The sequence below is a fragment of the Nanorana parkeri genome, unplaced genomic scaffold (assembly GCF_000935625.1).
Source record: "Nanorana parkeri isolate BGI_ZX_2015 unplaced genomic scaffold, ASM93562v1 scaffold242, whole genome shotgun sequence".
NCBI classification, from domain to species: Eukaryota; Metazoa; Chordata; class Amphibia; order Anura; family Dicroglossidae; genus Nanorana; species Nanorana parkeri.
The window spans coordinates 462674-472873 of record NW_017306510.1 but is presented as its reverse complement, the minus strand read 5'-3'; positions in this window follow the sequence as shown (position 1 = coordinate 472873).

Below are 10200 nucleotides of genomic sequence, written 5' to 3'. Positions count from 1 at the left end.
ATTGGCACAGAACGAATTTGCATGTAGTTTCTCAGGGCAAATGGCTCTGCAATACAAGTTACCTATGCTCCTCCTTATTTCATATGCTCCTAAGCAAGATCTAGTGGCCATGTAGTACCAATGTCAGCTCCATGCAATGTACCAATGTGGTATTTTCCTGATATTACATTCAACTTAGAAAGAAAATATACTAATAACATTAGTTTTTGTGGCCTCCATTTGCACAGAACGAACATACGTGTAGCTTCTCAGGACAGAAGGCTATGCAATGTGTTCATACATACATCCCTAAGTTTATGGCCAGCTGAAGGGCCAGCAGGTTCTGCTGAGCTCTAGTTTTAGAAAACCCATAATTATCAGTGAATCATATGTCATGTGTGCCCCATGTAATAACTGTTTATTTGTAAAATAAATATTTGATCTACATCTTAAAAAAACTATGGAACATCACATAGAAAAACATATAAATATCCCTAAACGATTACAGTATCCCTTTAAATGCTATATTCTAAGTCACTTATAATACTAATAAGAGGTAAGTTGTTGGAGGACAAATACATAATCAGGGCTGGCTACTAAGCTGCACTATATTACAGAAATGCATGTTGTGTAAATGTGATATTTATTCGAAGAGTATTGAACACCATAATGTCATGTTTGTATATTGACATCTATTATACATCAGGGTCAGGGCCGGATTTACTCTCTCTGCTGCCCCAAGGCCAGGTTCATCAATGCGACCACCTACTGCGACACACACTGCATGTCCCGGGCATCGGGAGATAGGAATCCCACACCCCTGCTGCCCCTCTACTCCCTGCTGGCCCGAGGCCGGGCCTTGGTTGGACTTGTGGGAAATCCGGCCTTGATCAGGGTTCTATTGCCTAATTACACACTGGCCCTTGTTGGTTTTGCTATCTGCTTAGTCAAATGGAATCTAAGCTTGTTGGAAAAAAATGAACGCCCATCTCCAGTCAACGTTACATTATATTATTAGTTTTGCATATTGTGAAAAAGAGTTAACATTTCATTCGGGTTGTTGTCTCTGCCTTTGTCCTCTTAGGGGGGATCTGTTCTCACCTACTGTCTGTGTGACTCCTATAACATTTAATTAAGTAGCAAAGTTAGTTATAAAGTTTTAGTCACATTTTATATTTTTAAGTGCAGTAACTGATAGCAACCAACTAGAGTATATCTTGTACTGATCAGCACAGATCATTTCAATTGGATCTGCACTAAAAGCTGAAGTTCGCTTATATTTTGCCCTTCCCTCCTCATTACTTTTTTAAATAAAACCTTTCCATTTTCATTGCATACCTTATTTTATACCCGGTGATGTCATCACTGGGTCTCTATTTTTGCAGTGCCATGCAGGCAGATCATGGCTGGTGGGCAGGGTGCCTCAGTACTCCTCTCAAGAGCCCTCAGCCCTGATGCAGTGGGATGGCCCTTGGGAGGAGTTATGCAAACATTAAAATGGCTCAATGGATGGATGTCAGTCTGGAGTGAGCATTCCTCATACACCCAACTTGAGAAAACGAGAAAAAGGGACACCGTCCAGTACAATGTATTTACACCCCTACCAAATCCCAAAAATGATGGCACCTGATTCAGAAACCGTGCAGGGACACAGCCATGGGTTCTGATCCCCTATGCAAAAATAATAAAAGCCGCACCTTTTGCCCATAGAAGCGCCCTTTATAGTAGAACTGAAGCCAAAAGTTTTTATTTGCCATCTTTGTCCCATTGGGTAACACCTTCCCTCTCCACTTCCTGTCCAAAAGCCACAACAGGAAGTGAGAAGAAATCCCTTCAAAGAGAAGGAAATCCTTGGTGGTCACCAGAATTATTGTCCCCATTGGGTGAATTAAAATGACTCATTTATGGATTTGCATTTTCCCCAGATGAGGCTGGTATGGTTTCATAGGAATTGGAGCTCTGATTGAGAAATAGACCAAAATCTAAGGTGTGTCCTCAGCGCACTTGGCTGCAGTTTAGTCTACATCATCATTACTAATTGCCTTATTGTATAGATTGTGTCTGTCTGGTGATAGTAATGGTTTTGCAGGATCATGCTCTGACTTTGCTGCCAAGTTACTTCTTATTAGCATAATACATGATGTTTATGACTCTTTGTACAGGTAAGGATTATCTACATGTCATAATCCTTTGCACACAAGAGAGTGGAAGTCCCCGTGCTATCTGCTAAAATTACAAAGGGCATTGCTTAACCATCAAAGCCAAACCTAACCCTGAAATTGAAACCATAAAGTGACCCTGTCACTAGGATTACAAAATGCAACCACAGAAACCTTGTAAAAAAAAATTAATACGTACCCCCGAGCTGGAAATCTGTTAAGAATAAGGACCCTTTTAGACGAATTGCACTTATTCTTTTTACCCCCCTCCCCTGACCTAAACGATCCTACCCTTGCCCTCTGCAAATCTCTACTTTCCAGGATCTGAGGGCCATTACTCTGCTGGACATGTCTGTCTCCTGGCCGGATGATGGACACATAGAAGTCTATGGAGCTGTAATGTGCAGGTGTGGCCAGTAGAGGGATCATTGATGCCCTGGCTGAAAGGAATAACCGAGCTTTGCCTGGCAGGTCTTGGTAAGTACAGATCTGCAGAGGGAGAGGGAGGGATTGTTTAGGTCAGGGTTGGGAGGGCAAAAAGGATAAGTGCACTTTGTTTCAAAGTGCACTTATCCTTTAAATCTACACAGCTATGAGTACCGTTGCTATCCAACATGGGTGTGTCAGAGAACAGGCCCCCTGCTTATCCCAATTTTGTCCTATAATAAAATAGACGATGGAAGCAAGGCCGTCCCTATAATATGGCTGCCTGAGGCAATTGCCTCAAACCGCATCTCCTTTGGTCACGTGAGGGGGGAGGCGGCTGCCTCGCCCATTCCAGCCAAAGCGTCCCAGGTTTCTTAGAACGATTGTGATGCTCTAATCGGTACCTGCCCAGCTCCTGGCAACCAGTGACGTCCTTGAGCTGGGCAGGATGCTGAAGGTAACCCCACCCCTGTGCACTGCCAGCATACATGCCACAGCCCAATGCCCCACCAACCCCCCCACAACAACATCTTGTCATGCACCACCTGCACCCATGCCCTCCCCCCATCGAGCAACCCAACACCACACCCCCGTCTCTTTGTATACCACCAGCAACCCTCAGGTGGTGGGGGGTCTAGGGACTCCCCTGGACGGAAGGACAAACTGTGCAAGCTAGTGAAGATTTAATACGCTGCTTGCTGGAAAGATATCTACTAAACTTCCTAGCAACTGTTTCACATTAACACTAAATCTAATCCTGACATTTAAAGGAGAACTATGGGGTCAGTGTTTTTCCCCATAGTTCTCCTTAGGGTAACGGGAGGATTGGATCGAGAGGTGAGCGGACCCGGTATGTGTTCGCTCACCTCCCGATCTACTGAGCCGACCTGTGACAGTCTCAAAGCGGACCTTATGCTAAAAGTGCAGCCCCCTCCCAAATCTCAAAACGCTTCCACAAAAATGAAAAAAGAAGACTGTGTTGTCTCTCCATGCCCTCATGTGACATTGCTCGGCAAATCGCCAAGCACCAGCACTGACATGGGGGGTAAAGGGCATCAGTTATATGTTGACATGTGCGCTGGCAAAAAATTTGTTTCGGGGAAATTTTCTCTAATTTCAGATGCGTTAGATAACTAGGAATGCATTTTTGTTGCAGCAATGTGACATTAGAAAAAAAAAACCTTCGGGTCTGGTAGGAATTTTAGGGGGGATCAAAACAAAAAAAGCATGGTGTCCCCCCTGAAATTCTTTACCAGAACCTTGATCCAAGCAGCAGCCTGGCAGAGCAGGACCAGGAACCAGGGCTGTCAATTATAGAGCTCTTCTCCCGAATGCGATTCGGGACCCATAGGAAACCCACACCAATGCACGTGTATGGTGTGAACAGGGCGCATAGAGAACAATTGTTTTCCATGTGCTCCTGCGTTGACCAATCCAGATCAATGCACCACCTGGTGTGAACAAGCCCTTACAGTTCATTTTCCTTAGGAAACATCCACACCCTGAGTAGAGAACCCTGTCCCCTGCCATGCTGCTATTAATAGGGACCCTTGCTCCCTATTTGGAAGCAGTAGCCTCTCTGCAGACATCATACATCATGCTGAGTTAGAGCTAGAGCTCCCCAATCAGAAAATCATGCTTCCTGCTGTTTGGAGACTCAGCAGGAGGTGTGGCAGACCTTGCAGAGAGACCACTGCTCCCCCACACAGATAAAAAGGGTTCTTTTTTGTGGCATGATTAGAAGGAAAGGCCTTTTCTACTCGGCCTGTGGCTGCTTTCCAAAAAAGCAGCCTGAAATGTATTCAACCAATTTAATTTATAAATAAGCTGAGTGTGCCCCATTTGTCAGGGAAACCCCAACTAGTAGCTGATCATTGATCTAAGTATTCGGGAGGCGGATGAGTACACCTTCACATAACTCTATAATAATAATGCGTGCGCATTGTGGTTCCTTGCACTTTTATAATTAAACAGTTATTTCCTGCTATCCAGGCACTTATACTTCATAAGAAAGAGGCATTCTCTCTACATCACTGGCCTGTGCCAGAATTAATATGCAATTGGCACAAGTACAGAACATACAGATACAGCACTCATTGTAATTAGACCTGAGTGGAAATGTCTTTGCCTGAAACACTCCCGAAAAATGATTTACTCAGTGCCAGAATTACACCTTTCAACAAAGGCGTCTTTAAGCTGTACAATAAATCAGATCTTGATCTAATAACTGCCACAGGTCTGGAACTGCATAGATGACTATTAAGCAGCTTATGTATCTGCTGTACGGAACAACGATAAGGGTCGTATAACTATAAACCATGTTTTAGTTATAGGTGAACTAGGAGAAGTCATGTCTTCGTTTTCTAAATGGCTCAGAAATTCTTATATAGATACACTATATTACCAAAATTATTGGCACGCCTGCTTTACACGCACATGAACTTTAATGGCATCCCAGTCTTAGGGTTTAATATTGAGTTGGCCCACTCTTTGCAGCTATAACAGTTTCAACTCTTCTGGGAAGGTTGTCCACAAGGTTTAGGAGTGCGTCTATGAGAATGCTTGACCATTCTTCCAGAAGCACATTTGTGAGGTCAGGTACTGATGTTGGATGGAAGGCCTAGCTTGCAGTCTCCGCTCTAATTCCTTCCAAAGGTGTTCTATCGGGTTGAGGTCAGGACTCTGTGCAGGCCAGTCAAGTTCCTCCACCACAAACGCGCTCATCCATGTCTTTATGGACCTTGCTTTGTGCACTGGTGCACAGAACACCTGAATCCAATGATTTGGAGGGTTGTCCCAATACTTTTGGCAATATAGTGTATATCCTTCTCTGGAGTCTCATCACTAACTGATTCATCAGCCTTGGTCCTTGACATAACCACTTGAAATATTGACATGGACTATTGCCTCAGGTGGCAGCTCTTTGGGTCACGTGGGGGGCCAGCAGACAGAGCCTGACACCCCTTTCCCTTTCCAAGAGCTGGGCAGGATGCCGGCCAGAGTGTCCCATGTTGCTAAGAGCTGGATGGAGAGATGCAGAGCCCTTACACATCTCCACACCTGGCTCTTAGCAGCCTGGGACACCCTGGCCGGCATCCTGCCCAGATATTTGCAACTAGTGACTTCTGAGGAGCTGAGTGGGACACTCTGGCCTGTGTCCCACCCACCTCATGGCAACCAGTTACATCAGTGAGCTGGACTAAATTCCGACCAGAGCTGGGTGGTGCACTCCCCCCCAGCCCCCCCAGAACGTAACCACCAGCATACCCATCCCCCTGGCTCTCACCTGCCAGGTCGTGATTATGCTACAGACACCCCTGCCCACAACAGTTTGGTCAATGCAACCAGCATGTTGTCTTTGGATGTCCTTAAAGGCACAATTTAAAACTACACTTGCCCTTGTCCTCTTCCATTCCCCCACCAGCTTGAGGATTTTACAAAAACTCCCACGTTCTTACTTTTTCCAGGGGACCTAGCTCCTAGGAGAACCACCAATAATCAAGGAATTGGAAGCACCTTACCCCTGGTGTGCCTGCAATTTTGCAACAAAATAAATTATTTACTGAGTCTCAAAGGTCCCATGATTGCCAAGCTGCTATAAAAATGTATTATCCTAATCTTATTAAATCTACAGACCCCCTACCCCCTACCCGACCCAGCTAACCCCCTACCCTCATGGGACTCCTGAGGAACCAGTATTGAGGTGGGTGGTTGGGAAAGCTTTTTCTTCTCCGTCTTCATCTTAACCCTTCCATGATCTGTTCCTCTATCTAGTCATGTAAACCCTCCGTCCACTAACCCTTCTCAGGGTCTTACTTTTGTTGTGCTGCAGTCAATGCAATCTCATTTTATTTTGCTGTATCTCTATGACGTAAAATTAAATGGAAGACCAAACAGCTACAGACTGGTGCCTTTCAGGGGTGGGCAACCATGAGAGGTGGGCAGAGCTGTAAACTCTTTTAGGACTGACTTCTTAAAGGAAGTCAGTCACAAGAGAAACAGGGAGGCTGCCATTGCTCACTTCTCATTCTGGAAATGCTAGATGATTCTCTGTGATGCTGACCCCTCTTGAGTTACCAACCTGGAACAATTGTGTAGGATTCTCTGTGGTTATGTCTGTGGCTATCCTGACCTGCACTCTCCTTCCAGGACAGTGACTCAGAAAGTATTCAAGCCAGAGACTCAGCACAAGAGTCAGGAACCTAGTATTTGCACAAGATGGCCAATAATGGTGGATCCTATACTTCTTTAAAGAGTTTTCTGACCAATTCCTTACAGATGTTAGAAGCCAGGGCAAGATTGATTTGTCTTTTTCAGCAGCTTTCCAAAAATAAAAGGTTAGGTTCGGGTGGTGTAATCCTTTAACACTGTAGACTTACTCATAACCAGAGAAAAATTCTCACACAATAACAATGATCTAAAGCAATGGCGCAACAGTGTGAGCCACCTGGAACAAAAGTAGTCATGACCAATCACTGTCAAGCATTCAAGCATCAGAACTCCATGACTCAAACTCATGTCTTAGCAGCTCTCATTCTCATGTTTTATAAAAGTTTTCTTACTGTTCAAAATCATTACATTTTATAGAGCATTACCCCTGGGATCAGGATGGAAGCCCAACTTTTCCTGGGTCTCTAACCGTGGAGGAGCTGAGTCCTAGGAAAATATCTTCTATAAGAGCCTGGACTCATCACTGTTCTACAACTATACCCACAGTTCACTTTCTATTGAGAAGAAGGAAGCGTTGGCCCCATTGTACCGGGAATTTCCAGCTTGATTTCCAATTAGGCTGTTTATCATACATTTTCACGTGTTAAACATGTTTCAAGGACGGATTTTGGTGGTATGCTGTGCAAATCTGCACCACATCTGCATGTCCCAGCTCCTTCATAATATAGATAAATAAAACGTCTAACAGAGAGAGTGGGAACTTTTAATAATGAACATGGCAGACTTGGGAACATAGGCTCAGAGGTCTCATCAATAGAGTCCCTGAGAGGTTTAAGATACTATCAGGTGGTTTAGGTCTCCAGCATCTATTAAAAATGGAAACAAGAGCTTTTGGTGGACTGACCCTAAAACTATAGCTATTCTTCTTCTGCTAACCCCTAACCTAAACTAGCTAAGACTAATTGGTGCTACATAGATACATCAGCAGCTTCCATCTTTTGTTTACTGACAGATTGTGGTTCTGGTTTTAAGCCACAGTTGGCACCAGGATGTAGGTGCATCATAATGCCATAATTGACTGTTCAGGCTGAGCCAGGTCAGGGTCTTTGTCCCACATAGATAGCAACCACTGCTCAAACAAGTAAGTAATGAACCATAAATAGAAGATGAAAGCATTTTTGTAGCTCCTGGCAGTCTTTTGGCTGGTTTACCTTAGGGATTGGCTGGTTTATTTTAGGGATTAGCAGAGGGAAATTAGATTTCCATACACGTACGGCTCTATTTAAACACCCACAGATTCATAAAGCACTCACATCCTTTAGAGCGCTCTTAAAAAAAGTGGGAGTCGAGGAAATAGAGGTGGAAGAAGAGCCCAGTCACTCATGTGAGCAACTTCTCTTGCAACTTACTGGAGCCATTAGCAGAAGGAAGACTTGAACAAGGTGGGCCTACGAAGTGTAGCAGTTGATTCTGGTATAGTTTGCGGAGTTAGGGGAAAGGGACTGAATGTTAGTTTCAGGTTCTAGGGTAGGGTTGCCACCTTTTCTTCAAGCGAAACCCCAAAACTCTAGCAACGTGCGAACATGTTTTTGGGAGAATGAGTCGTGGCTTATTCATATGGAAATAGCGCCACCTATTCATATGTAAATAACACAGTTGAGACTATGTTCAGTGGGGGGACCAGTAGCCCCAATCTTATTTTTGGTTGCCTCTGTCTGCATGACATCTTGTGTCGGGGTTTCTGCTGCCATAAAACCCGGACACAGTATTCAAAACCCGGACTGTCCGGGTGAATCCTGGACAGGTGGCAACCCTATTCTAGGGTAGGTAGGTCCATCTGGAAGGGTGACAGGGTGGCAGTGCCCATTAGGGGGCAGCTATTTGACTGTAGTAATCAACCGAAGCATGCCTGCCCACACTCCCTTAGTTTATTGTTGATGTCATTAGCTGCAAGTGTGGCACTGAGAGAAGGGACACAAAGTAAGTCTTCTATTTGGGATATGGGCCACAATTGGTGGGTATACTATATTGGATTTTAGGGTTTTCATTTCAGGTAGTGGTGGGCTCCTGACAAGCGATGAAGATTGGGACATCGATGGAGAAGGTGATGGTGAAGAGTGGTTTTAGAAGGTTGTGCTGTGTTGAGGTCCGCTCAAGAACATTTGGTATGTAAGAGCGTGCCCACCAAGGCTAGGTAAACATCGATGGGTTGGTAGCAGGTATGGTAGACTGGGTGATTCAGGGCTTGTTAACACTGAAAGCGTGTGCGTTCCAGGGCGATAGCTGCTGGAACGCACCGCGATCGTTGTGAAACTTCTCCCCGCGTTTTGGGGCAGGAGGGGTCGTGACGGTGCATTGTATTCAATGGCACCGCTTCCTTACATCCCCGCCAGCAGTACGATCGAACGCCTGGCAAAATTTTGCCAGCGTTCCGTTTAACTGCAAACCCAAAAAATAAGGCAAGCCTGAAATGAAAACCCTAAAATCCAATATAGTATACCCACCACTTGTGGCCCATATCCCAATTAGAAGACTTACTACTGTGGGCGGGGGGGCTCTGGAACGCACACGCTTCCGGTGTGAACAAGGCCTCAGAGACATTATAAACGTAGGAGTCTAGAAAACATTGTCAGAGGCCTGATTATTGGACATGAAATTTTATCTTGTATTTCTTTAGAGGTTATGTTTAATAATAATAATAATATTAATAATAATAATTTATTAGCATTTCTACATTTCATTTGATACACGCATATTTATACTCTGCTCTATCATGCACATTCTCACATATAATTACATTCTTATACAACCCTTCCTAAATGTAATGTAAATTTAATCATACCGTAAAAAGTGTAAGTACCTTCAGGAAACACTTTATCATAAATGTCATATTCTGGTAAATGTGTGGTTCATACATGTAATGACCATATTCAGTATATTTTTTATTGTTTATTTCACATGCCTGTTTTTATTTTGTCTCCACACTGAAATGCAGACCAAGCTGACCAGCAAAAATGACATTGCCAGGGCTTGATACAAAATGTAACACTGCCAGGGGTGCTTACCAGAGTAATATTTGAGATATTTAAAAACCGCATGCTTTTTTTTTATTTTTTAGAGCAAATGATAAACCTTAAATAACTTTTCACCATGGAATGCCATGGTTGGTAGCTCTGAAGTAGATATTGTATATCAAAAGTATAAATCATTCTCTATGTCATGATTGTAGCATAAAGAGTGTCTGGGTTTTTCACATCACCCGCTATGAATGTACCAAATCAAATCCATGCCTGTAATAAAGAGCAATAAAATAACTATAGGGGTCTATTCACAAAAGGGTGAAGAGTTTGGAGAAGGCAGGAGAAGGGAACAATCTAGGACAACATAGCTGAACTGGAAAGTGAGCTGAATTGGATAATTTTTCCAAATCAGCTATGTTGTCCTAGATTGTTCACTTCTCCTCCCT